General features: G+C 43.0%; 1 protein-coding gene across 9 annotated transcripts in view; it reads left to right on the forward strand.

Moving 5' to 3' along the window:
* Positions 1-27278, forward strand: part of SLC1A2 (solute carrier family 1 member 2) — a 168091-nt gene that overhangs the window by 75204 nt on the left and 65609 nt on the right. Inside the window, exon 1 of one of the 9 annotated variants that reach the window (XM_025266223.3) lies at positions 10039-10221. The exons of the other annotated variants lie outside the window; for them this stretch is intronic. The gene's annotated coding sequence lies outside the window, so the exon portion shown is untranslated. Of the gene's footprint in view, positions 1-10038; positions 10222-27278 lie in introns of those variants that run through there. 9 annotated transcript variants of the gene reach the window in all.

Consider the following 27278-nt stretch of genomic DNA (forward strand, 5'->3'; position numbering starts at 1 on the left):
ACTGGAGAGTGTCTGCCACATTTTCCAAGAGGTCTGAAAGTTCATTTTGACAGGGGTTCATGTTGTCTCTTTCAGTCAATTGAATTCTTTCAAAAGCATTGTGTTATTTCAGAAATAGCTGACCGGAAGGGAGAAAGAAGAAAGGACAGTACTGCTATTCTGTGTCAGATGCTTAGCGGAAGTTATTGTATCTAATTTAATCTTCTCTGCAATCCTCTTTCCTTCTAAACAGACCCAGGCTTTCAGGGACAAAAGCGAGTAGCTGAGACTCGTGGCTGGAGATACCAGCTCTGGGCTATACAGTCAGACCCCAGTTCTGTGTATAGAACGAGCCTGTGTGTGTGTGTGTGTGTATGTGTGTGTGTGTGTGTGTGTGAGAGAGAGAGAGAGAGAGAGAGAGAGAGAGAGAGAGATGGGGCATGAGTAAGTCAGAATCATGCTAGACCACTCTGTTTCATGTCCTATTCTCTTGAAGCCATATTTTGCCTACTGATTTAAAGCTGATAGGAAGCTCAGACGGTTCTGAGCACTTTCAGTGCCTTGGGAGCCAGGCTAAGGCCATCTCTTTGATCTCTGTGCCAGAGATACCCTCTCTGGGCCTGGCTGTGCCCAGATGGACTGGAGGCTGGCACTTTGGCTCCCTCATGCCCATCCCCTTCCTCTTTACCTCAGAGCTATGGCAGACCCCAAAGCAGCAGGTCCCGTGTAACATGCTTGCCCGTCACAGGCTGGGTCTCCCTGCTTCTTCTCCCTCTGCTCAAAGTGAAGTGGAGAGGAGATCACACCAGGGTGAGTGTTTGCAATGACCAAGCTTACCAAGCCTCAAAGAAAAAGCTTAACCAGGAAGCCTGAGGAAATGGGGTTCTGGTTGTTTAACATTTAGGGTCAGTGGGAGATGAAAATAGAGGGGTTTCTCAGCAAGTATATTTTTGGTAATTCTTAGTTTTAATCCTTACATTGAGAAAGTGATAAAAACACGTGGAAAAACATTCAGATTGTGCTAAAGAGTGTCTGCCTCTCACATGAGATACCTATTTACATATTCTTGTCCTAAGAGGCCACCTCTATTAACAGTGCCCCGTGATCCACCAACAATATTATCTGTAATCTTTGTGTATTAGGTTGGTGCAAAGATAATTGTGGTTTCAGACCATGAATTTTATATCATTATAACTAGGCTCAAACACATCTTCATTAATCAAAACAAGAACCATTACAATCAACATATTTTTGCCAACAAAAAATAGTTTATTCATGTAGCATAAAAATCTGTGCTGCAGAATTCAAGGAACTCTTGGAAAGCATTTTCTGCCTCCTGCTGATTGTGGAAATATTTTCCCCTGCAAAAGGTTGTCGAGATGGTTGAAGGAGTGGTAGTTGGTTGGCAAGTGGTCAGGTGAATACAGTGGATGAGTCAAAACTTGGTAGTTCAGTTTTTGAAGCATTGGTTGTGCAACATGCGGTTGATGTTGTCATGGAGAAGAACCGCGCCCATTCTGCTGACAGGTTTCAGTGCATCTCATTGATTTGCTGAGCATACTTCTCAGATATAATGGTTTTGCCGGGGTTCAGAAAGCTGTAGTCGATTGGATGGGCAGCAGACCACCAAACAGTGACCATGACCTTTCTGTGGTGCAAGTTTGGCTTTGGGAGGTGCTTTGGAGCTTCTTCTTGGTCCAGCCACTGAGCTCGTCATTGCTGGTTGTCGTATAAAATCCACTTTTCATTGCATGTCACAAACCAATTGAGAAATGGTTCATTGTTGTTGTGTAGAATAACAGAAGATGCCACTTCAGAACGATGATTTTTTTTTCTTTGATCTGTGGTTCGCTCATGAGGCACTCACTTATCGAGCTTTTTCACCTTTCCAATTTGCTTCAAATGGCAAGCAACCATAGAATGGTTGATGTTGAGTTCTTTGGCAACTTCTCATTTAGTTGTAAGAGGATCAGCTTAGATGATGGCTCTCACTTGGTTGTTGTAAACTTTGGATGGCTGGCCACTATGCTCCTCATCTTTAAGGCTCTTGCCTTCTTTGCAAAACTTCTTGAACCACCGCTGTACTGTATGTTGGTGAGCAGTTCCTGGACCAAATGTGTTGTTGATATTGTGAGTTGTTGACGTTGTGCGTTGTCTCCACTGCTATATAACCCATTTTGATTTCGAATGAGAAAATTGCTTGAATTTACTTTTTAGTCCAACATCATTTCCACAGTCTAAAAGAAATATATAATAAACAGCAAGTAATAAGTCCTTAACCAAAAAAACATAAAGCAGGAAATGTGCATTAAAATGATGTATAACACAACCACATTTATTTAAGAAGGTATTCCAATATCAAAGGCAAATTTCAGCAATGCAAAAACTATGATTACTTTTGCACCAACCTACAGGGAAGCCTGGTGTGCTGCAATTCATGGGGTCGTAAAGAGTCAGACACGACTGAGCGACTGAACTGAACTGAATATATAATAACAAGAGTGTATATTTTCTATCTATCCAATCATTTTTCATCAGATAGAAAAGAATAGAATCATCATTCTATTCCAACCTATGCTTAACTCTTGTGGTTGAAAATTATTTAGAATTCTCAAATTTATTTTCTCATCTTGGCTTGTTGGGGGTCACTACACCCCTGACAGAAGGTCTTTTGTGTCCCCTGGGATGCCTGTCTGAGGTCCAGCCCTCATTCTAAAGTCCTCCAGCTGGTGAAAGTGTAGCATTGAATCACACAGCAACCAGAGACCTCTCTGAGGTGGGGTTGCCATACCCTGCTCTATACTTCTCCTTGTGTCTGTCTTTCTCTTCAGAGAATGTAAGGAGATGCTGGAGGAGGAGGTGATAATTTTTCCCCTGGTCTTCTAGGTTCTTGGATGATAGCCTGTGTAATAAAAAGGCAGATTAACAGGAGGAAAGCAAATTTAATTACTTATGCATATATGTACAGGAACTCCACAAAGATCTGAGACACAAAGGCAGCCAGGCAATCAAGACGTATATATCATCCTGAGCTAAGAAAAGGGATAGGGGTTTAGGGCTTCAAGAGGAGAAAGGCAATTCATAGGAAGAAAAGAAGGGCAGATATTTAGTAGATAAATGTTTGCCCTGCCATGCTGGTAAGTCTCTCAGATGAAAAAGTTACGTCTGGTAATAGTTTTCTTCCAGAAATACAGACCTTCTTTTTAAATTCTTTTAGACAGTTAAGAAGAAGGTAAAAAAGGTCTTCGCAGCTGGCACAGTGGTAAAGAATCTGCCTGCCAATGCAGGGGGTACAAGAGATGTGGTTTCAGTCCCTGGGCTGGGAAGATACCCTGGAATGGGAAATGGCAACTCACTCCAGTATTCTTGCCTGGAAAATTCTATGGACAGAGGAGCCTGGTGGGCTCTAGCCCATAGGGTCGCAAAGAGTCAGACATGACTGAGAGACTGATCATGCTCAAAAAGCTTTACTGAGTCTGCTGGATCTTGATTGACTTCAACTCAAGATGATCCTTAAGCCAAAGAGACATATTTTGGGGTTGGCATGTTCTGCTCCCCTTCAATGCCCTGTGGGTGGATGGATCCAGTTGGGTGAGATTTCATGGAATCCTTGCTTCAGCAAAAGCAAAGTCCTCTTTGACTCATCCTTTGCTAGAGAAGGATCCTAATTTATAATCCTTTCTTCCTGCATGGAGACTTCCTGTTTACCTATGTTGATTGCTAGATAACCATATGCTCTAACAGAAGGTCAGTTTTCTCTGCAGCAAATTCCCCCCCCCCCCCTTTAAGTATGGCAAGAATAAAGGGCTTGCGAAATGGCTAAGACGCCACTTTTTACTACAACTGCCTCTGAATTACCACCTGAGAAACCAGTACTCTACTGGGCCTTGTCACAAGTGGAAAACAGGATGATCCCCAAAGAACTACTCTCTAGAGAGCAGAGATACAGTTAGGCAGATTCCTTTTTCAGAGAAAGGAAAATAACCTGTTGATTGTGTTCCTGTCCTAATCTGATCTTCTGGAGAACTCTACATCTGGTTCCTTCATCTCAAAGAGCCTCATGTAGAATTGGGTCCTAGCCTCTGCCATCTGCTACCCAATAGCTATGTAACTTTGGGCAGGTAAGTCTCCATGGGCAAAATAATTGTCTATATCAAAGGATTGTTTTGTTTTACTTGCTAGTGATAGATCCCTGACTTAATCTGACTTTAATAAGTGAATGTATTGGCTTATTAGCTGAAAAGTCCAGAGGTAGCTTCAGGCAGTGTTGGATCCAGAAGCTAAAATCCTATCATTAGGACTTGTTCTTTTTCCATCTTTTGTTGTGTTCAAACACAGATATCCATGCAGGGTCTTGTTAGCTCTGGACTTACATCCTAACAGCTCAGAAACCTCTGCAAAAAAATGTTTTTCCTTCTCACAATTTCCAATTTCAGTCTTAGGACCGAAACTTACATCCCCACCTCTGAATCTCTGTTGTCCTGAGGATGGAGTATCTTGATTTGCCAGGCCTGAGGTGGGCAGTGGGTCAGCTCCACCCAAACCACAGGGTCACCAAAGGAGGTGTCCTAAGGGAAACTAAAACGGCAGAACCAAGAACGTAGTATGTGGATACTAGGTAGGCAAGAGCAACAGATTTGCAGAGTAGGGACTAAATGCTGCTGCTGCTGCTGCTGCTAAGTTGCTTCGGTCATGTCTGACTTTGTACGACTCCATAGACGGCAGCCCACCAGGCTCCCCCGTCCCTGGGATTCTCCAGGCAAGAACACTGGAGTGGGATGCCATTTCCTTCTCCAGTGCATGAAAGTGAAAAGTGAAAGTGAAGTCGCTCAGTCGTGTCCAACTCTGTGCGACCCCATGAACTGTAGCCCACCAGGCTCTTCCGTCCATGGGATTTTCCAGGCAAGAGTACTGGAGTAGGGTGCCATTGCCTTCTCCAAGGGGCTAAGTGAGAGGTCAGCAATTTTTGTCTCTGTGAAGGGCCAGATAACAAACATTATAGGGTTTCTGCTACAACTCCTCAACTCTGCCCTTGTGGTGCAAAAGCAACCATAGACAATGATGGGCCTAGCCATGTTCTGATAAAACTTTATTTACAAAAACAGGCAGTGGGCAGGATTTGGTCAATGGCTAGAGTTTGGTGATCCCTGATCTAAAAGAATGCACAGGATCTTCTCCCATATATTCCAAATGACATCTGCACATACAAAGTAATTAACAGATACTGGCTATTATTAGCATTTAGGCTGTAAGTAAAGATAATGACAATGATAACATTGAGAATAATTATGAGAACACTAATTGGATAATGAGACATAATGCATTGTGAGTAATATGTCAGCCATGTGTTCCAGGACAGTTTCCACCCTGTTAGTGGGGCTTCCACTGCACCTACTCAAAGAGCTGGAAGACACCACAGAGGTATCCAATGCAAATATCTCCTTTTAGCCATGAATCTTAGGCTCAGACCAGGGGCGACTCATGTACAAGTTTATATAGCAAACCGGTGGCATTTTCAGAATTTGCTGCTGTTACCTCTAGCCCCTCTCCCGCAGTCCTGAAGGACTCTGCCCTATAGACACATGGTACACCTAGTCCATTTTACAACAGAAGTAGACTCAGATCATAAGTATTCATTGATTGTGGATCCAAACTGAGTAATGTAGTGACTTCGTATCAGTACAGCTCTTGGCACATTCTTGACCCAGTGGAAAGACCTTCTGGATCAGTATGTTTTTATAACCCAGGAGAACTGCCTGCTGTTGGGATGACTCAGATGTCTGTTTTACACGAAGATTACTGAACACCTCTTGATGCTTTTGAAAACAGTGAATAAAATGAATGATACTCATTGCCTTACTTACTTCCCTCTTTGTCACTGTTTCTGTTGGCTTAGCATGCTGGTAGCCATCCAAACAGCTAGTTTCCAATTTAGCTATATGCTGATGAAAGCTTTCCCCTGATATCCCCCAACAACATTTACAGAGACCCCTGTGCTCTAAGAAGGTTGAATTGTGGTGTGGGAGAAGACTCTTGAGAGTCCCTTGGCTGCAAGGAGATCAAACTGGTCTATCCTAAAGGAAACCAACCCTGAATATTCATTGGAAGGACTGATGCTGAAGCTCAGTACTTTGGCCACCTGATGAGAAGAGCTGACTCATTGGAAAGACTTTGATGTTGGGAAAGACTGAAGGCAATAGAAAAAAGGGGCAGCAGAGGATAAGATGGTTAGATAGCATCACTGACTCAATAGACATGAATCTGAGCAAACTCCGGGGTATAGTGAAGGATGGGGAAGCCTAGTGTACTGCAGCCCATGGGGTCAAAAAGAATCGAACATGATTTAGTGACTGAATGACAACAAAAGAGGGTCATACCCTTTGGGCAAAGTCTTCATGATTAGCAAAGCCCTCTGTGGGGTTTGGTTAACCAATAAACAGCCCCACAGTGATCCAAGAAACGGATATTGTAGAACCACAGCTCTGTAGCTTCTCTTTTTTTCCACAAATTTATTTCCGACGGTCATTACTCAGCCTTATAAATCAGTTAATTTACATAAATCAACAAAAAGAAATTTTTCATGAATCAAAAATAAGCCATAGACTCCTCTGATCTCAAGTACTACAGGGACCTCAGTAAACACAATGGAACATTTGGGATTTGGTTTATCATTCCTCTAAGGCAAGGGTCAGCAAACTTTTTCTGTAAAGGTCAGATGGTAACTATTTTATGCTTTGTGATCCATTTGGTGGGCTATGATTTGCTGACTCCTGCTCTAAACTCTAGTTAGTTACAAAAAGCAGAGCAAAAGATGGAGTATTTGCATGGGCTGCCCAGTTTCTCAAATGCAGTCTTTAAAAACTCGAGCTTTAGCGTTAGACAGACGTAGGTTTAGCTCTGTGGTTCTGCTGCTTTGTGGGTGAATTTAGGCATGTTAGTTTTCTTGCCTATAAAATGGGAATATTAGCAGTCTTCCCGTAATGACTTGTGAAAATCAACCAAAGAAAGTCACTTGCCCCAGAGTTGGTGTGCTGTCTAAATTATAGCAGTATAACATGCACAGTAATCGATAACCAAGGTCAATGGGTAAAAGGAGCTATTTGGTAGGATGCAATTGAGGAATTGACCTATTGGTAACCTTCCAAGAAAATTAGGTGGGGAATGCCAAGAAACCTATTTTCATCATCATCTTCTAAGGGAGGAATCTGAGACTAGATTTGCTTTGCTCTGTTGCTAGGAGGCTAGTGCTAACTCATGACAGACCATGTTCCTTTCTCTGACAAATGAGTCCTTACATCATTCAGAGGAAAATCTCAAATTAAAAATCTCTTTTCTGAACACTTTCTTCAGTCATAGAGTTAAGGCAAGTGGCCTGCTTTGGGTCTGGATTGTCAACATGTCTGAGAACAGGTGGGAGGAGGGACTACTGCCATGGAAGCTCTGGGACTTTGCTAATTACTTCCCAGTGACTTCATCATGCTGCCTTGATTTTGCAACCCTTGTTGCCATGGCTGAAACTTGAAAGAATTTGGCCTGAAGCCACCTATATGCTCAATATACTGGGGAATGTAGCTTTCAATAACTAAATTTTGTATTTATTTCAGAAGAATTATGAGCTATGAGGTTGAAGTTGGGTGTGTTGGTTAAGACTGGAGAATGAAAAGTTTACTTCCGAAGGGCAAAGTAAAAGAAAGTGCAAAATAGTAATCTCTTTTTCTTACACACACACACACACATCACATCATACCACATCACATCACATCACATCATATCACACCACACTCTATTTAGAACATGGAAGTCAGGTCTATGATTCAGTAACTAAAGAAATACCTAAGAATGTTATTCTCATTTGAAAGTTCCGGGTTCTTGCAGCTGCCACTTTTATGGTAAAAAAGGAAGAGGTTTTGAGTAAACACAGATCAGCCTGTTATTTCCAGGTCTGTCCTTTCCTAGCTATTTGACAGCAGGCAAATTACTTAATCTTGTTTACTCATCTATAAAATAACTTAACAATCACTTCTCACATTATACAAAACATCTGTCTTAAAAGATGCTGCAAGTAACTGCTGTCCAGCCGGACTGTACAGACTGGAGTCCAAATTACCAAATCTGCACACCCGGCCCCTCACTGTAGACTTGTTAAAAAAAAAAAAAAGGCTGAAGTCATCCTCAGCATTTTAGCACGTATTGAGTCATTGCTCTAGAGGATTCTAATCCTGGAGCCATGATAACAGGGAGACCTGCTGAAAAGACAATTTAAAGCCTGCTCCACCCTCCATAGCCTGCTGGCCTGACATTAGTTGTTCTTCCTTGCATTGTCTCTACCTGCTCTTAGGGAAGGTGAGGGCACAGGTCACTTGCTTTTCACTCTTGTCCCCTGGGAGACTTTGTTCAAAGTTGTAAATTATGTGACATCTTTAGTAACAACATGATTCACTCTGAACCACACTCCTGGCCAATAAATACTCAGGCCTTGCTTGGGGATTTCGTTTGTGCACACAGGAAAAGTCCTCATCTATGCAGTGACAGAACTACAGGGGACAGGGATTGCTAACTCAACAGGAGCCAGGCAGGTGTATAAGTGAAGTCAGGAGGTGCTTTATGCTCCTCTTAACATTTCTTTCAGGAAAAACAGCAGTGTAAGCTATTTTTGTATCTGACACTGGGCTTTGACATCAGGGAGCAATAGGGACTGGTGGGAACTGTGGCAGAGTAGGAAATTTGTGTCTGTCTAAAGGACAATCACTTCTCAGTTCTAGTTGATTGTTATCACTCAGGAATTAAGTTGGAGGATGCCTAGATATTTCTAGTACTCTAAGAGATGAGAGAAATCTGAATTTTGACATGAAATATATTAGCTTTTAAACATTGTTCAATAATTGAAATTTTAAAAAGTAGTAACAACAGCTGTGTGTTACTCTTGTGTTATAAGCCCTTCCATAGACTGAAAGGAAGAATTGGTGGGGAAAAAATGAAGTTGGGGGAAAGATAGTTGTGTGGACTACCACCTCAAAAAATGGCATTTCTTGCAATACTCTCCAAGTGGAAAATCTTGCCTATTTCATTTAAGCTTTGTCATATTCCTCAGACTTCACTTACAAAGGCAGGAAAGTGGTCAAACACCTTTGGTACTTTAGATCCAAACAAAGAACAATGATGTTTAGTTAAGAAAAATGTAAATGGTTAACAATTTGCTGGCATCTATCACTGCAAATTAAAAGAGATTTTTAGGATTAATTCTCAAATTGTTACCTTTAACATTGCTAAAATTACTTCTGACTGAACTTAGCCAAAAATAAAAGGAATATTTGCCTAAAGGAATGAATGGGTTCTGTGACTTCTCTCCTTTATTTTTGGTGTAAAAACAAGAATATTTTCTTAGTGTCTAAGAAAGAGCTCTTTGGAAGTACTTGTTATACCGTGTAGGGATGGGGAAGAGACCCACTAAAAGGAGCATGCTTGAAGAACGACAGCTGGGCAGCTGTTGGACAATCCATCAGGCTTGTGTTTTGCTCAATGGACTATGGTAACTGAGAGTGAGGAATATGGAGGAGTATGAGGAGGAAGGACAAAGATGATTACAATGAACTTTTATTATATGTTTGCTAGGTGGGATGTGATGTAAAACCTCTTCTCCCCGTTCTCTGTATTGCACTGTGAAGTTAGATCTGTTCTCAAGTAAGGGACAATGGCCCAAGTGTCAGCAGAATGTGACCTTAGGGCACATGGGCTGGGTAGAAGAAGGAGGTGAAATTGCCCATGGCAAGAAAGCCTGCCACTTCTGTATTAACTCAAAGCCCTAGGATGTCCTGGAGTCCCGGGAACTGATTTCAAGGAACATTAGATCTTATCCAACCCCTATTATCATATTTTATCTTAGCACTTATTTTGATCTACTAGTTTTCACTGAAAACCTATTAGGTGCCTGGCATTGTGCATGCCATTGTATAGTAGTTTCAAGGAAAGATAAGGCATGATCCTTGTTTTGATGTCATGATTTAAGAGCCAACCAGATAAGTCCTTGATGTGGAAATAAAGCACACTCAGAAATAAATGAAATATTTTAACGGTTTAAGCAAGATTGAACCTTTCTTCCCAAGCATGTGGGATGAAGAACTTTCACTTCAGTTGTGTGGAATGATATGGTGTTGATGGTCCAATGGCCAACATACCAGACCCCTTCCAGGGATATCGGAAGAGCTGTGACTAGAATGATTCAAGGGCGCATAAAAAGTCAAGGTATGACTACTTTCAGTAATTAGAGGCCCTGGTTGCTTTTGGCAGGGTCATCAGATGTTAGTTGAGCTTCTGGTCGACTTCAAAGCTGAGGAGTTTTGTATATTCTTTCCTTGCACTTTATGCTTCTCTCCAAATCCATATCCATAGGAACAGCCTCTTATTTAGTGCCTGATCTGGGGAAGCTCCTGCCACTTGTTGACAAAGTCACCTCCTAGATCCTAAAGACTTGGGTCCCCCTGGTACCTGCAAATCATTAGTCTCTCAATGAAATCTTGTGTGCTTAGTCATTCCGTCATGTCTTACTCTTTCAACCCCATGGACTGTAGCTCACCAGGCTCCTCTGTCCATGGGGATTCTCCAGTCAACACTGGAGTGGGTTACCATGCCCTCCTCCAGGGGATCTTCCCAATTCAGGGATTGATCCCAGCTATCCTTCATTGCAGGCAGATTCTTAACCAGCTAAGCTACCAGGGAAGCCCCAATGAAATCTGAATGAGCACCTAATAAATATTGGGTCCAGGAGTAGATACGGGCCCTTCCCTCACAGAGTTTAAAGCCTAATGGGGAAGATATTCAAACATTAAGGAGGCAATTTTAATGTGATAAAGTATGAAGTGCAAGCTCTTACAAGCATGAAAAGTAGATTGGGACTCAAGAAAGGATTATTCAAAGAAACAATGTCAAAGAGACAATTAAGATTTCAGGTTTAATATAAGAAGTAATACAGTCCTAGAACACCATGAACTATACATCTAGCTATTAAAAGTGGGGCAGGGGGAATGGATCATAAAAAAGGATGTATTGTACTTGTGGGCTTTGCCAAATTTATGTAGACCACTGTGAACCAATCTGTCTCAATAAGTTACCAGTGTGAGAAATGCACATTCTTCTCTTAGGAAGGAATTTTCCTGGTGATTGAATGGTTCTGTTTATCACTTGTAAAATAAACATACAAGACTAGTTAAGAGGAGATTGGGCAGTCAATCTGGTGGAATTAACAGGGACTGAATATCTAGTTGACAGATTCAGTTCAGTTCAGTCTTTCAGTCGTGTCCGACTCTTTGTGACCCCATGGACTGCAGTACACCAGGCTTCCCTGTTCATCACCAACTCCCAGAGCTTGCTCAAACTCATCGAGTCAGTGATGCCATCCAACCATCTCATCCTCTGTCGTCCCCTTCTCCTCCTGCCTTCAATCTTTCCCAGCATCAGGGTCTTTTCCATGAGTCAGTTCTTCACATCAGGTGGCCAGAGTATTGGAGTTTCAGCTTCAGCATCAGTCTTTCCAATGAATATTCAGGACTGATTTCCTTTAGGATTAACTGGTTTTATCTCCTTGCAGTCACTTGCAACTCCTTGATGCTGACAGATTAATAGCCATATATTTAGCGGCTCATTAGAAGGAACCAAGGTAAGAAAAAACACAAGTCATCTAGGAGGCCCTGAAATGCTTCCTTGGGTGTGTTAACCTAAAACAATGAAACAGCCAGTTATTTTTTACTAGCAAGACAGGTTTACTTAGGAGAAGTGAAGAACTGAAATTTGGGACATGCAACTATAATGAAATATGTATAAATCTGGTTTAAAAAAAAAGAGGAGACTTTTATAGAGGAGAAGAGGAAGTTGGGAGGGACTGCTATAAACAAAAAGTCCATCAGAGGAAACTTGGAGTTCAAAATCTAGTGGCTTCTCATTGGCTGAGTTGTGAGTCTCTCATTGGCTGAACTGTTGCCAGGAAAGCAGAAATCTTTCTTCTTCCTGATCAGAGTAGAGTCTCTCCCTGCTGGAGATGCAAGGTATGTCTCTTCCTGTTGGTTTGTGCATGAGAGGTCTCCCTTCTGGTCCCCTAACTCCACTGTAGTGAGTTTCCTTTTATTAATTTTCACAGATGATGGGTACCATTTAGAGACAGGATGTTGACCAGTCTTTGAAACAGGCTAATGGTTAAGGAAAGATGGTGCTTTAGCCTCTGTTTATCTAGAGCTTCCCTCGCTAGTGGAAGAAGGGAGGAAGGGTGATGTCAAAGAAGTCTGCCTACCTCACAGGAAGGGAGACTGAGAGGCAAGCCAGCTGCCTCTCTGAACAGAACTCTAGAAGGAGAGGAGTGAATATTGGTCAGAAACTCCCAGTGTCTGCCATCTTGCCTCTTAAGCTTACTATAAACACCAAATAAGACACTTAGCTATGGTCTGGGACTATTATTTTTCTATTGTTGCTATAACAAATTACTACAAAGTAAGTGTTTTAAAGGCTTCCCAGGTGGTGCTAGTGGTAAAGAACCTGCCTGCCAATCTAGAAGATGTAAGAGACATGTATTCGATTCCTGAGTCAGGAAGATCCCCTAGAGGAGGGCATGGCAATCCACTCTAGTATTCTTGCCTAGAGAATCCCATGGACAGAGGAGCCTTGCAGGCTATAGTCCATGGGGTCACAAACAGTCAGACATGACTTAAGCAACTTAGCATACACGCACAGCCTAAAATCAAGATGTCAGCAAGACTGTGTTTCTTCCTGAAGGCTGTAAAGAAGAGCTTGGTTTTCTGCCTTTACCAGCTTCCAGAAGCTGTCCACACATCCCTTGACTCATGGCCAATGATGTTAGACCGAGTCTTTCTTATGTTGCCATTTCTCTAGTTCTCTCTCTCTCTTGCCTCCTTCTACTTATAAGAGCACTTGTGATGATATATGTCTTACTGGGATAATCCAGAATAAACTACATCTCAAGGTCAGTTAATGAGTAACCTTAATTCCCCTTTGCCATGTAACTGACATTCTCATGGGTCCTGGATTAGGGCATGGACATTTTGGGAGAGTGGGCATGATTCTGTATCTGTACTATTATGCTGGTACACAATAAAAGTCAATCAATGGTCCCTGTTTATTATCAGTACTCCTGATCTGTTCTTTCTCAAGTGTAAGATTAGCTACTGGCCTTCATTCTTCAAATGCAGGACCAAAGCCTCAGCTCTGGTAGACTTTAGAAAGCCTGCCCTTGACTCTCTCAGAGGGCAGGGATGTGGCCAGACCCCATCTGGAGGGTTGTGTCTGGCCTAGGAGGTACATTGTAAGTGGATGTAAGTGGTTTGAAGTGCTGCAACCAGGGTGGTCAGGAACTTGAGGAAGAGAAAATTATGGGAAAGCTGGTGGGTAGAGAAGGAATTAGGCTTCAGGTATTACAAGTGTGTCATGATTAAGAACATGGACCTTACACAGGTAGAGCTGGGTTCCCATCCCAGTTCAGTCACTCGCCAGCTACCTGGCTTTGGGCAAATGACCTCCCCTCTCTGATCTCGTTTTTTGTCTATGAAAAGGAACAATAATAGTATCTATGTCGTGAAAGTGTTTGGAGTGGTCAGTGAGATAATGCATGTGAAATGTCTAGTATGTTGCCTGGTGCTAACTATGATTATTATTAACTGATTCCATGGGGTAGAAAAATAACCAATGAGTAGAAGCCACAGGGAAAATTTAGTCTCATCGTAAAGGAGCAGCTTTGTAATAGTGAAAGCTGTCCAGTGGCAAGACAGTGAGATGTGTGAAATCATAAGCTCCCCTTCATCACACCGGTTCAGATTTTGACTGGACATCAGCCTGTGGATCGACAGCAGCAAAGCCACCTGAATGCTTTCTAAAAAGTCCAGAGGTCTAAGACTCAACCGATATGCTGAACTGGGATAGTCAGGGATGGGGCTTAGAGATCTGTGTTTTCTTAAAAAAAAAAAAAAAAAAATAGCACCCAGGAGCATTGATTGTCCAGGACAGGTGACAAGATGATGGGTTCCCTGAGCTCACGTTGCCTTTTTTCTCCACTAGGGTCATACTCCTCTCTCTGCTTTCCTTCTCCGGGAGCTAGACTCGCATGTCCCATAAGTTGCCAGTGCCTGGGCAGAGATGGAAGTATTTTTGTGTCCATCACTCTGCAGACATCCCTAGAGAGGATGCAGCCAAAGGACCCTGACCCAAAGGCAGAGTACAAGACAGGATTTCATTCTGTTGCAAGACCACCTGGTTCAAGCCCCAGCTCAGCTGCTTCTGAACTTGCCCTAGCTTCAGAATCTCCATGTCTGAGATGGAATAACTCCTTCCCAGTAGAGGACGTCATAAAGAAATAAGTTAAAAGATGTGAAAATATTTTGTAAACTATGCAAATGTTAAGTTGTGACTATTGTTAATTTATTTATTTTGGCGGCACGGGTCTCCAGTGCTGCTGCTGGGCTTTCCTTAGCTGTGGCGAGCTGAGGATTACCCTCTAGTTGTGGCTTTTGGGCTCTAGAGTGCAGCTCAATAGTTGTGGCTGCACAAATTTAGTTGGGATCCTCCCGGACCAGGGATCGAACCTATGTCCCCAGCCATGGCAGGCAGATTCTTAATCCGCTGGACCACCAGGGAAGGCCTTATTAAGTTACTATTAATTTATGTGTTTACAAGTTCAATGGCTTCCCTGGTGGCTCAGAGGTTAAAGCGTCTGCCCGCAGTGCAGGAGACCTGGGTTCGATCACTGGGTCGGGAAGATCCCCCGGAGAAGGAAATGGCAACCCACTCCAGTATTCTCGCCTGGAGAATCCCACGGATGGAATAGACTACACAGTCCACAGGGTCGCAAAGGGTCAGACACGCCTGAGCGACTTAACTAAGTAACTAAGTTCAATGGATAAAATGTTGGTTATTATTTATAATTCAAAAGAAGAATGAAAAGAGAAGAGCCTACAAGGAACATTCTTTTGGAAGTTAAACTGTGTGAGAGTAGTTTGCAGTTATGGGCATGGAAATGCAGATAAAGAGGCAGATAAAGACCAGGAATTTCTTTCCTGGGGCCCATGAGATCACTCTCGGGTTAACCTGGGCTACCCAGAAACCCCACCAATTTTGTCTCATCTGAAGAAGACCTTTGCTGCTGTTGCTGCTGTTCAGTCACTCAATTGTGTCTGACTCTTTGTGACCCCGTGAACTGTAACCCACCAGGCTCCTCTGTCCATGGGATTCTCCAGGCAAGAATACTGGAGAGGGTTGCCTTCTCCAGAGGATCTTCTTAAAGTGTTTTTTTCAAGTCTAAGGTGCACGCAAAAAAACACATAGACTTTAAATCACCAGCTTAATTAATTTTCGTAAATTGAACACACATGTGAAACTAGCCTCCAAATAAAAAAGGAAAGTAGAAAAAGAATATCGGTAGCCTTAAGAAACCCTGCTGAGGCCACAGAATTTGAACACAGTGACTTCAGAACTGACTGGGGCAAAATTCACATCCAGTGTTCTGGCCTCCCCTCCTTTTATTTGGCTTCTGGATGTGGTTTTGGTCAGGACCTGTGTCTAGGGATTTTCCCCCAGCCAGTCCTGTTCTTTGGGAGAGGTCTGAGAAGATCCTTCACACTGAGGTGTCGGTGAATGCCTTTCCTTGGATTTCTAGCTTTCATCTGGTCTCCTGCAGGGATATAAAGGGGCAGGTCTCTCTTGAGGAGGACTTTCAAGGCTTCTGGGAGCCAGGAGTGGGTGATTTTGAAGAGCGATGAAAAACCTTAAAGAAGTCCTAAAGCGTCGCCCCTCTGGCCTTTTGATTCCCTGCCCCGATCATTTACATGGTCATGATGGTGACTTGCCTTCTTGCTTATTCCTGACACCACGTTTCAAGATTGGCCGCCTGGAGAGAAAAGGTCTGTGAACAGACAGACCACTGTGTTCACAGAAGACTGCACTGAAGAAAAGCAATGGTGAGGTGTGACCAAAATGCCCAGAAAGTCTTAGCTACTGGATGCCTCACCCAGTTTCTACTGGTGCCTGAAGGCGGTGCAGCTCATTAAGCTACTTAGTCAACATATCAGCCACTCCCATGTCTGGGGGACTGATTGGGAAGGTCCAGTTTGGGGAGCTTCTGGGGCCAAAGGAGGAACTTCCCAGGCCTCCGGGCCAAATCCAGAGCTCTGTTAATCAAGGGAGTGCCTTGAAGTCAGAGTCCCATTGGGAAAGGAATAAATGTCCAGGCTCTTTGGTTGAAGGATCACATTTTCGAGAATCCAGATTTAGGGATGTTGATCTTGGCAATGGAGTCCTGAGAAATGGAATATTTCCTGCCATATCAGTAAACAAGGATGTCATAGTCACCAGCAGTTGCAGCCACCACTAATGGAGAGGTGGTGAACCCTGAGGAAACTCAGGAAAGAAAGAATACCTGCTACCTAGCAGCCATCAGACCGCAGCCACTCCCTACTGTAAGCCCTGGAAAAACTCAGGATGTGAAAAATGCCAGAATCCAGCCCCAGCTAGCTGAGGTGCATGTCAAAGGAATGATTTCACTGAGCCCAGACTCTTGCATCTTCCCAAACATAGAAAAGCTTTTGTTGTTTAGTTGCTAAGTTGTGTTGGACTCTTCGTGATCCCAAGGACCACAGCACACCAGGTTCCTCTGTCCTCCAGTAACTCCCAGAGGTTGCTTAAATTCATATTCATTGAGTCAGTGATGCTATCTAACCATCTTATCCTCTTCCGCCCCCTTCTCCTCCTGCCCTCAATCCTTCCCAGCATCAGGGTCTTTTCCAATGAGTCAGCTCTTTGCATCAGGTGGCCAAAGTATTGCAGCTTCAGCCTCAGTATCAGTCCTTCCAAAGAATAGTCAGTCCTTCCAATGAATATTCCAATGATTTCCTTTAGGATTGACTGGTTTGATCTCCTTGCTGTCCAAGGGACTCTCAAGAGTCTTTTCTAGCACCACAGTTCAAAAGCATCAATTTGAAAAATGCTAAATTTCTTAATTTGGGATATCTGGCTTCCTTTAATTAATAGTAATCTTTTGATGTTCGGACTACCTGCCCTTTCTTGCAAAACTTCTGTGCAAGCTGGCTCCTCCCCTCATCTTCTCAGCAGTTCTCTCAGGGTTACTTGAGATGCTGTCTCCCAGCCTTAAGTTCTAAAAATTCCCACCAAATAAAACATAACTCTCAGCTTTGAGCTTCTGAATATTTTTTTAAATCCACAGTCCTAATGTATCTTCCTGTGTCCTCATCAGTTTTCCCTGAGGGCCTCATTAGCTGAGGTTCATGGCTCCGCATTCCCCGAAAATGCTGGGAGCAGTGAGGCCACCACGCTTGGGCAGGGCAACTGGATCAAAACTACCAGCAAGGAAGGGCCAGCACTTGAGTGGTGCTGACCTGCCCTTCCTACCTCCCACTGGTTTTTCTAATGTGAGTGTTTGTACTTCTGTTCTCTTTTCTCTCCTCCTCACGGATTTCTTAGTCTTTTAGAACACTACCATCTAGAATGGAGTATCACACAGAACCTGTGACTAGAACATATTTTTCTATCTAGTCACCCATTCATTCACTCATTTCTAAACATACAATGATTGAGTGTCTACTATATGCCAGGAAGCACACTGAGTGTGGGGAAGACAGAATCAAGTAAGTCAAGATCTTGCCTTAATTCTAGTCTAGTGGGGGAAAAGACAAGTGAATTGTGATAAATACCTTGAGAGAGATAAGCTGCAGGAACAACATCCAAAAAGCAAACTCGGGAATCAACAAAGACTTCCTGAGGGAAGTCATAGCAGAAATGAATCTTGAAGAGGAAATAAAGATTAGTCTACAAAGGCTGGGTCAGAGGGTGTGGGGAAGAGGACAATTTAGCAGAAGAGACAGTTTGCCTCAAGGCAAACTAATTGGGGCCAGGTTCCCTGTGGCTCAAGCCTGGAGCCCATGTCCCATGAATTGCCTCCTTTTATTGGACTAATATGAAGTTTTCAAATTCATTTTCATGTTGTTCAGTGAACCAGAGCCAGAGGGAGTGGCATTTACTTCAGAATCGACATGCCCTGGGGATTGGGCTGGCCAGTGTGTTCCTAGGCCATGGCTCAATCTTTATTTTTAGAAGGAGTTCCCAGTTTGGGAAGATCAAACACCTCCACCCCAGTCTGTCACTTGGGCCTGGAGATTCACTGTTCCTTGGTGTCTTATTTCTGTTTTGGGTGATGAACCTTTCTGGAGATCGGTGATTCCATTGGGTCAAGGCTGACTCAAGTCTCTACCCTGGGGAGGACCTCACAGAAGTCCAGAGGTTTTATACTTAAGGGTGTTCTCCTGATGCTCTTCCAGAGGTGATCCATGCCAGTTCACAGTGCGGAGCTTATAGCCCTGGGAACTTCCCAGGCTCCCACCCACTTGGGCCTCCTTCTGGTACTTTCTTTTTGTAAAAAGCACAAATACCATTTGTTGCTATAGTGATGTACTAAAACTCACTGGTAGCTAAGCTATCTGAGTGGTCATTTTGTACCATTTTAGGCATTTAAGACAAGGAAAGGAAGCTAAAATAGAATGTTGATTTTGCGTTAAATACTGTTGGTGCTTTCATAAGTACCATCTATTTTCTTCAGCTCCAAAATTGCAGTGGATGGTGACTGCTGCCGTGAAATTAAAAGACGCTTGCTCCTTTCAAGAAAAGCTATGACAAACCTGGACAGTGTATTAAAAAGCAGAGACATCACTTTGCCGACAAAAGTCCATATAGTCAAAGCTATGGTTTTTTTCAGTAGTCATGTACAGATGTGAGAGTTGGATCATAAAGAAGGTTGAGCACCAAAGAATTGATGCTTTCAAACTGTGGTGTTGGAGAAGATTCTTGAGAGTCCCTTGGACAGCAAGGAGATCAAACCAGTCCATCCTAAAGGAAATCAACCCTGAATACTTACTGGAAGGACTAATGCTGAAGCTGAAGCTCCAATACTTTGGCCACCTGATGCGAAGAGCTGGCTCATTGGAAAAGACCTTGATGCTGGGAAAGATTTTAAGGCAGGAGAAGAAGGGGACAACAGAGGATAAGATGGTTGGATGGCATTACCAATTCAATGGACGTGAGTTTCAGCAAACTCTGGGAGATAGTGAGGGAGAGGGAAGCCTGGTGTGCTGCAGTCCATGGGGTCACAAAGAGTCAGACAGGACTTAGCCACTGAACAACAACAAAAAATCTTACTGAAGGTTTTATAATGACCCAGTGAGTTGAACATTATCGTTCTAGAGATGAAATGAATGCCTTGTCCCAGCCATAACTGGAAAAGGTAGATTTTAACCAAGAATCCGATGACCATGTAATTATGTAGTTGCATTCTACCAAGGTCCCTTCTGTCAGCTGCTAATCAGAGCTAGTGTTTTTGACTTTTGGTTCTCAGCAGAATGAGTGTCATTTTATTTATTCCTTTATGTTTTTTTCTCCTAGTACTTTTTTTTAATTAAAAAATATTAATTTATTTTTTATTGGAGGATAAGTGCTTTACAATGTTGTGTTGGTTTCTGCTGTACAACAAAGTGAATCAGCTGTAGTTACACATATATCCCCTCCCTCTTGAGTCTCTCTGCCACCCCACCTGCTACCCATCCTAGCCCTCTAGGCCATCACAGAGCACCAAACTGAATTCCCTGTTCTATACAGCTGCTTCCCATTATATATTTTACATACGGTAGTGTATATGTATGTGTGTGTGTGTGTGTATAAATGTATGTGTGTGTGTGCTTAGTCGCTCAGTCATGTCCGACTCTTTGCAACCCCATGGACTGTAGCCCACCAGGCTCCTCTGTCCATGGGATTCTCCAGGCAGAAATACTGGAGTGGGCTGCCTCTGCTATTCTCAGTTCATCCCACTCTCTCCTCCTCCCTGTGTCCACAAGTCCATTGTCTATGTCTGCATCTCTATTCCTGCCTTGCAAATAGGTTCATCTGGACCATTTTTCTAGATTCTATATATATGCATTAATATACAATACTTGTTTTTCTCCTTCTGACTTACTTCTTTCTGTATACAGTCTCTAGATTCATCCATGTCATTATAACTGACTCAAATTAGTTCCTTTTTCTGAGTAATATTCCATTGTATATACATCTCCTACTACTTCCTGTGCGAGAACACCTGAAGTCCCAACTGACTCTATTTGCCATTTATGTCATTAGCCAGTTTGGGCCCCTTGGCCTGGAAAGTGATACAAATTCAATAAAAAAAAAAATCATTTTTTTATCTTGATTGGCTGTGAATGAGATAGGTGACCTTTCAGTGATTCAATGGTGAATTTGGCAATTGGCTTGTCAAATGCCAGTTCACCTGTTGGACTATATTTCCACGACATTGATCTGCCCCTTTGAGAAGTCTAGACTAAGAATTGGTCAGACGTGAGGGGGTATTAAGATGATTCCTGTGTCTGAATTATACACTGAATTTGACCCCAAACTCAGTGTTAGTAACTCTAGAAAAACATGCTTAAGTAACAGAGATAGGAAAGGAGAAAATGGAGGTAAAGACATTAAGCAATGGTTGTTGTTACCACTGGTTTGTCTCTTATCTGTAAGTCACCCATAAGGTCTAAGCTCATTCAGTCTTGAATAGAATAGAATGGAGGCTGCCTCTCTGGAACTGAAGGCTATTAATTACCACCTTGCACCCCAGGAGAATTAGAGAATCACAGAATTTTAGAACGATAGAGAATTTCTGATACAGCCCTCATACTTTACAAATTAAGAGCCTGGGACCTAAAATATAAAAAGCTGCCAAAATTGATACCTAAACCCCACTGGTATTTCAAGAGTGTGTTTTTATCATTTTGTAGTGCTTTACTCTTCTGTCTGCTGATTATGAGCAAGTAAATTTACATCCATCTGATACTATTTCTGACACAGCCAGTTAGTAGCACCCTGGAGTTAGAACCCAGACCTTCTGACTTCCCATCTCACGTTGCCTACTAGGTCCAATCCCATCATGATTTGGGATAATTGTAAACTGTGCTCCTTAGCCAGACCCTCCGATAGTCAAGAAGAAGCTTAAGATGTATCTTTTGTGAAGTCTGGTGTTCACTGGCAGAGCTTTTCCAGCAAGTATGTGATCTAGGAAATAGACAGAGTGAACAGAAGGGACTGAAGGAGATTTGGAGGCTGTGAACCTCTAGGTTTCATTTATTCTCAGGATCAATGAGGGCACAGCATCTGTCAGAGAGATTCTGACTTCTTGGTTAGTGAGCATCCTTGACATGGTTAAACCCAGTCTTACAGGATCTAGAATGGGTGAAGGGAGTGGTTGTTGGAAATTCCCAACTGTATTAGAGTTCCCGCCCCTTTCCCTACAGGGGTGGTGTTCTTTAAGGAGCCAGGGAATTCCCAGATGTGGGACAATCACAGCTGTAACCACCGTTTTGTGGTGTTCAGAGCTGACAACACTGGTATTTCCGGTATTCTTCTCCAAAGACCTTGGCCATCTTGGGGGAAAGCCCCCTCAACAAACACTGTTTCTATTCTTGAGGGTCTAACCTAGTGTCTCCCATTAGGGCAGTTTCTGGACACTGTCTTTCTGCACCTCTGAGGTCTTTGATTTGGGCAGCAGAGGGTGGGAGGGGTGATGTTCATGGCAGATCTCACATCCTCCAGATAAAAACACACCAGTTGCTTTTAGGTTCCCTGGAGAACATTCTGTTGTCACCTCATTGAACCAGAGTAGGAGGAAAAAGAGAATTCAGTGCCAGTTAAGTTGACACAGAAGCGTGCAGGCAGGAAATCTGTATCCAACACCACATCTAATGAGCCTATCGTTAGAGGCTCTTGGCAGAGCTAGGGAAAACAAACGCAAATGAATAACAGGTTCTGAGAACTGTTTAAAACTTAGTACCAGCCCCATTACATGCTCCCTTTGGATTCACAGAGGATGTTCTGCACGTTAAGCTGAGCTTGCCTTTGAAACAGAACTCACGTGGATTTGCATGAGAAAGAACAGGCCAGCAACTGACTGCAAAATTAACAGCTGTTTAAATAGTTCAGCGGAGGAGCTAAGGCAGAAAGAAGTTATAGGCTCATTGTTCAAGTCTGGATTATCCAAGAAGCTCTCCCGTCACGTGGCCTTACTTTGTTGGGCAGTGGAGAGAGATCTGGTAGAACTGGCTTATGGAACATTCCAGTACTCTGTTAAGGAATTGCATTGCTAAATCTTCCATCCGAAAGGTACCCAAGTAGAAATAGAGGTGATGAACAGTTTGGGGAGACCATCAGGCTTGATGGATTTGGTAGAACCAAGCCTCACACTTGGGCTTTCAGAGTCCTTATTACCTGGTCCCCTCTGCATAGCCACAAGTTGTAGGAATGGAGTGTTAATATAAGGATAAGTGTGTGTACTTGGATTAACTTATTGTGTTTATCCAACAGACTTACCTAGATCAGGCCTTGCCCTTCCTGTTCATTGCCAGGGTAGCAAATATGCAGGCTGCTGTGACCTCAACCTTCCTCCTGGGTCCAACTCACATTTCTCTGGAATTCATTTCTCTTGAAGTTGGGACAGTCATTGAAATCCGCCATATTCACAATGATAATGAGATGTAGCATTACTGCCTTGACTTTTGTTTGAATCTGTGTCTGTGCTAAAAACCAACATGTGGACACCAGAATTGACATCTGGCGGGAGCTTCAGGCGCTAGTTTGGACAAATACATTCCTAAATTGTGTGTATTTCATTTATTTTGCTAAGCTCTGGACAAACTGCATTCTTAATTTAGGAGACCCCTCATTCCTCCAGGTTTCTGGTCAAATGCCCTTTATCACAGAAGCTCCCCTTTCCTGACCAGCTAATACAAAATAGCTCTGTCTTCTTTCTGCCTGTCACCCTCTTCCTAGCATGTTATCTCCACTTGAAATATATTTATTCATTTATTTGTTCTCCAGTAAAAGGTATATCCTGCGAGAGCAAGGGCTTTGTCTCTTTTGCCTATTGTGTTATTTTAGCACCTGTAACAGCATGGGGCCTGTAATATATGCCCAATAGGAACTTGTGGAATAAATGCAGAATGGTGAGAGGGTTGCTAGCTGGTATGCTGCCAGCCACTGTAGAAGGACCTGGTTCCCAGGAGGAAGCACAGTGCCCTGTATAGCTGCTTTCCGGTTCATAGTTTCTTTGAACAAACATTTATTGAGTGCTTGGGGCCAGGTGTTAAAGAACACAGTTCTGCTCTCAGGGTTTGAAGAGTGGTGGAGGATGTAGACGTTTAAATCCATCCTTTAAGATCCAGCTCTGGTATCAGTCCCTCCTGGGAACCTTTCTTGAACTTTCTCCTTCTTCCCCAAAGCTAGGTTAGGCACCATTCTTACCAGGTCCCATAGCATCCTGTACAGGATCTTATCATGGCCCGTATGTAAGGAGACAAGTACCAGACCCTGTGCTTTGTGTTCCACATACGAGCCCCTTAAGGGCGAGGATTATACCTTACTCATTACCGACTGTCGTGTCTGACACACAGAGTCCTCAGTAAATACCAGGTACCCTTGTTATCCTTGTTACCAGGTGCATTCAGTAACCAGCATCCACATAGCTGTGGATGTCTGTCAAGTCATAGGAAAAACTGTATCCGTTCCATGGATGTAATGTACACCATGATAAATATAATAACACTGCTGTATGTTATATATGAAAGTTGTTGAGAGTAAATCCTAAAGGTTCTCATCACAAGGAAAAATTTGTTTTCTATTTCTTTATCTTCGTACATATATGAGATGATGGATGTTTTCTAAACTCACTGTGATAATCACTTCACGTTGTATATAAATCAAATCTTTATGCTGCTTACCTTAAACTTATACAGTGCTGTGTGTCATTTATATCTCAGTAAAACTAGAAGGGAAAAAACCTTACAACCATAGGAAGGAATAAAAATGATTGCTGTTATTCAGCTGCGAAGTCGGGTCCTACTCTTTGCTACCCCATGGACTGGAGTATGCCAGGCCTTCCTGTCCCTTACTACCTCCCTGAGTTTGCCCAAGTTCATGTCCATTGAATCGGTGATGCTATCCAACCCTAAAGATGATTAGAAATGGTAAATACAAAATAAAAACAAAGCACTATGTCTTTTCTTCTGAGGATATATAAGGCTTAGAAGCAGCTCCGTATTGTGCTGTATGATGCCGTTTAATGTTATGTTCTATAATATTCTCCATTTCAAGCTCTCTTTGTGTTCTTGGAGGGTGTAGGGATCACTTAGACTTGTCAAGGATTTTTACAAAGAGTTCTTGGCGGACTCCCTGCATCCCCAGAGGCAAGCCGAGGTCCTGATGCACTTTAACGATGATTTTCTACACGCAGATGTTAGAAGCTCCTCCGAGCTTGGAGCGCGTGTTTAATTCCAAGTGGGCAAGTCACAGGCATCCTCTCAATAAATACTTGTGGGTTCATGAGATTTTGATGCTGCCACTTTGATGTGGCTGTTTTGATTCTGGGCTTCAGGGATGTTTTGCCATGGCTTAAAAGACAAATCGTTAAACAGAGATTTTGTGTGACTCAAAAGGGTGGCCAACAGGCATCCAACCGCACTGCTTGATGGGGTGTGGACGTTAACTAATATTTGTGTGTTTTTCCTTGGACGTGGCTGTCTTGATGCCTGACGCTTTCATTACGTCGTATGGATCTTGCCAGAATGTCTGGTTTAAATACTTGATAGTCTCACTGAAATACCAACCATGATTCTAACTTCAGTGGCAGGAGGGCTTCAAATGAAACAGAAGGCAGGGGATTACGCTCTCGAGGCGCTCATATAGTATTTTGCCAAGGGCTGGCTAACGAATGCATTCACCATTTCAGAACACGTACGGCCGCCATTCTTTATTGGCAATTTCCTGGTTTACAGCTTCAGATTATTGGCTAGAGAAGTGTTTAAAAATATAAAAAGATCCTAATGCAAGCATGGAAATATGGTCCATCCATGTTAAAAAGATCATTTTGATCATTTTCCCTGCTGTGCTGTAAAAAGAACTTTTCCATCTGTTTTATTTGGTGATGGGAGGAAATGGTCTTTACTGCTTGCTGGTCAGACAGCCCTTGTCTGCTTGCAGTGAACTTCTGGCCCTGTTTTCTTTAGACTGCCTGAATGATCATTAACATACACACATGCCAGATAGTCCGGGGGTGCCCTCAAACTAACTAGATGAGTAGAAAATTAGGCCACTGTAGGAAGACTAAGATGCTTTTATTTTGACTAATGTTTTCATCTGAGTGTTCTACCAGACCTTGCTACATTATTCCTAATGTTAAAATATTTTAGAAGCAAGTACATTAAGCAGTTTGTTAAGATAAAGTAAGACATTGTATTGGGTCCCTGGTCTTGACTCTGAGAGTCCAGGAGCTAAGCTTGGTGTCTTGAAAGAAAGAAAGAGAAGTCATTCAGTCGTGTCCAACTCTTTGCAACCCCATGGACTGTAGCCTACCAGGCTCCTCCCTCCACAGGGTTTTCCAGGCAAGAGTACTGGAGTGGGTTGCCATTTCCTTCTCCAAAGATTGTTTCTGCCCTGTTTTGAACTGGGGACTTTTCACATGTTGGGCAAACGTGATAACCACTACACTATGGAAACCATATGGCTATAAGTCCCTAACGGTGTCTTGAATGGTGGTGCAGCTGGATGGGTCCCCTAAGTTAAATGTCACACTTGTCGTGAATATTCCCTGGAGAAAGGGACCATGCATGCTGGCTGCCTAACATACATCATAGTGTTTAACTTCCACAAGGTAGGCCTCGAGACTTTCTTTCCTTTTTCTTTTTTTTTTAGAGAATATTTGTTTATTTATGGGTATGTCAGGTGTTATGGCACGAGGACTCTTCCTTGCAGCCACACAGGCTTCTCTCCAGTTGTGGTCTGCAGGCTCCAGAGTGCCTGAGCTCTGTAGTTTGCAGTACAGGCTCTCTAGTTGAGACCCTGGGCTCACTAGTTTCGGTATGTGGACTTAGTTGCCTCACGGCACGTGGGATCTTAGTTCCCCAACCAGGGGTCAAACACATTCCCCCTGAGCTGGAAGGCAGATTATTAATCACTGGACCACCAGGGAAGTCCTGAGCCCTTCTTTCTATAAACCACATAGCTAGCAAGTGATAGAGTCATGATTTGAACCCAGGCTCTCTGATTGCAAAATCCACACTATTTCCAGTATAACCAGTGGTTTCAAACCACTGGTCTGCAGATTGGTGTCGACTCCAAAGGAGTGTCTCTCCAGTCTGTGGTGGGAATATCTGGGTAAGGCTGACACCTGTTTATCTTGAAGAAAGGCATGTGTGCTAAGGTGAATCAGTCGTGTCCAGCTCTTTGCGACCCTGTGGACCACAGGCCACCAGACTCCTATGACCATGGGATTCTCCAAGCAAGAATACTGGAGTGGGTTGCCATGCCCTCCTCCAGGGGATCTTCCCAACCCAGGGATCGACCCGGCATCTCTTAGGGTCTACTTGCATCGTCAGGCAGGTTCTTTACCACTAGCGCCCCCTGGAAATAGTTGTTTATTCAGAGACTGTGACTTGTCTTTCAAGGTGTTGAAGATCTTTTTTTTGTTTGTTGCATGATGGTAGTTGTAAATGACAGCTGACAGAAATGTCCTAAGATGTCAAAGTAAAAAAAAATTGGCCTCCCTGTGTTGGTCCCCAAGCTTAAACTTGAAATCTTATTGGCCCAGGAAATGACATAGCTGGAAAAAAGAGACAATCTACTCATTGTCCTGGCAGAGTCTCTGATGGATGACTTAGCAGAGCTTGGGTTCATGTGGGGTTTTTCTGGAAGAGGACTGGGATGCATCTGCAGTTGGAGGCGATCACAGGCTGCTTAGAGAGATGCTCCTTTGACACTGAGGAGCATGACTCTTGGGCAGCTCAGAGGAGTCCCAATAACGCAAATGACCTTTTAAAAACCACAATGGAACCAATTTTTTTTTTTAAGCTAGAAAAATCATCTTTTCCAAAAGAAAGGTAGAACTTAGACTACTAGCATGTCTGAGTTTTCTGTGTCCAGGATGGGGAAGACTGGAGCTCAGAGGCATTTAATTTAGCAGTGACTCAGGCTGTTACTTTCCTGACCTTAGATTATTAAAAAGTCATCTTTTTGTTCTTGATACAAGAATGAAAGGGCTCAGATTTTTGAGCCAGATATATCTGGGCAAATTACTTTCTGTGAAATGGGACAGGAGCACTTGCCTTGGAGAGTTACCATGGGACTCTTGGAAGAACCTTCCACTGCCTGTGCGATGCCTTTCCTGCTATGATTCAAGATAATAGGGATAAAAACACTTAGCTCATTGGCATTTG

Source organism: Bubalus bubalis, chromosome 16 (assembly GCF_019923935.1).
Source record: "Bubalus bubalis isolate 160015118507 breed Murrah chromosome 16, NDDB_SH_1, whole genome shotgun sequence".
Lineage (NCBI taxonomy): Eukaryota > Metazoa > Chordata > Mammalia > Artiodactyla > Bovidae > Bubalus > Bubalus bubalis.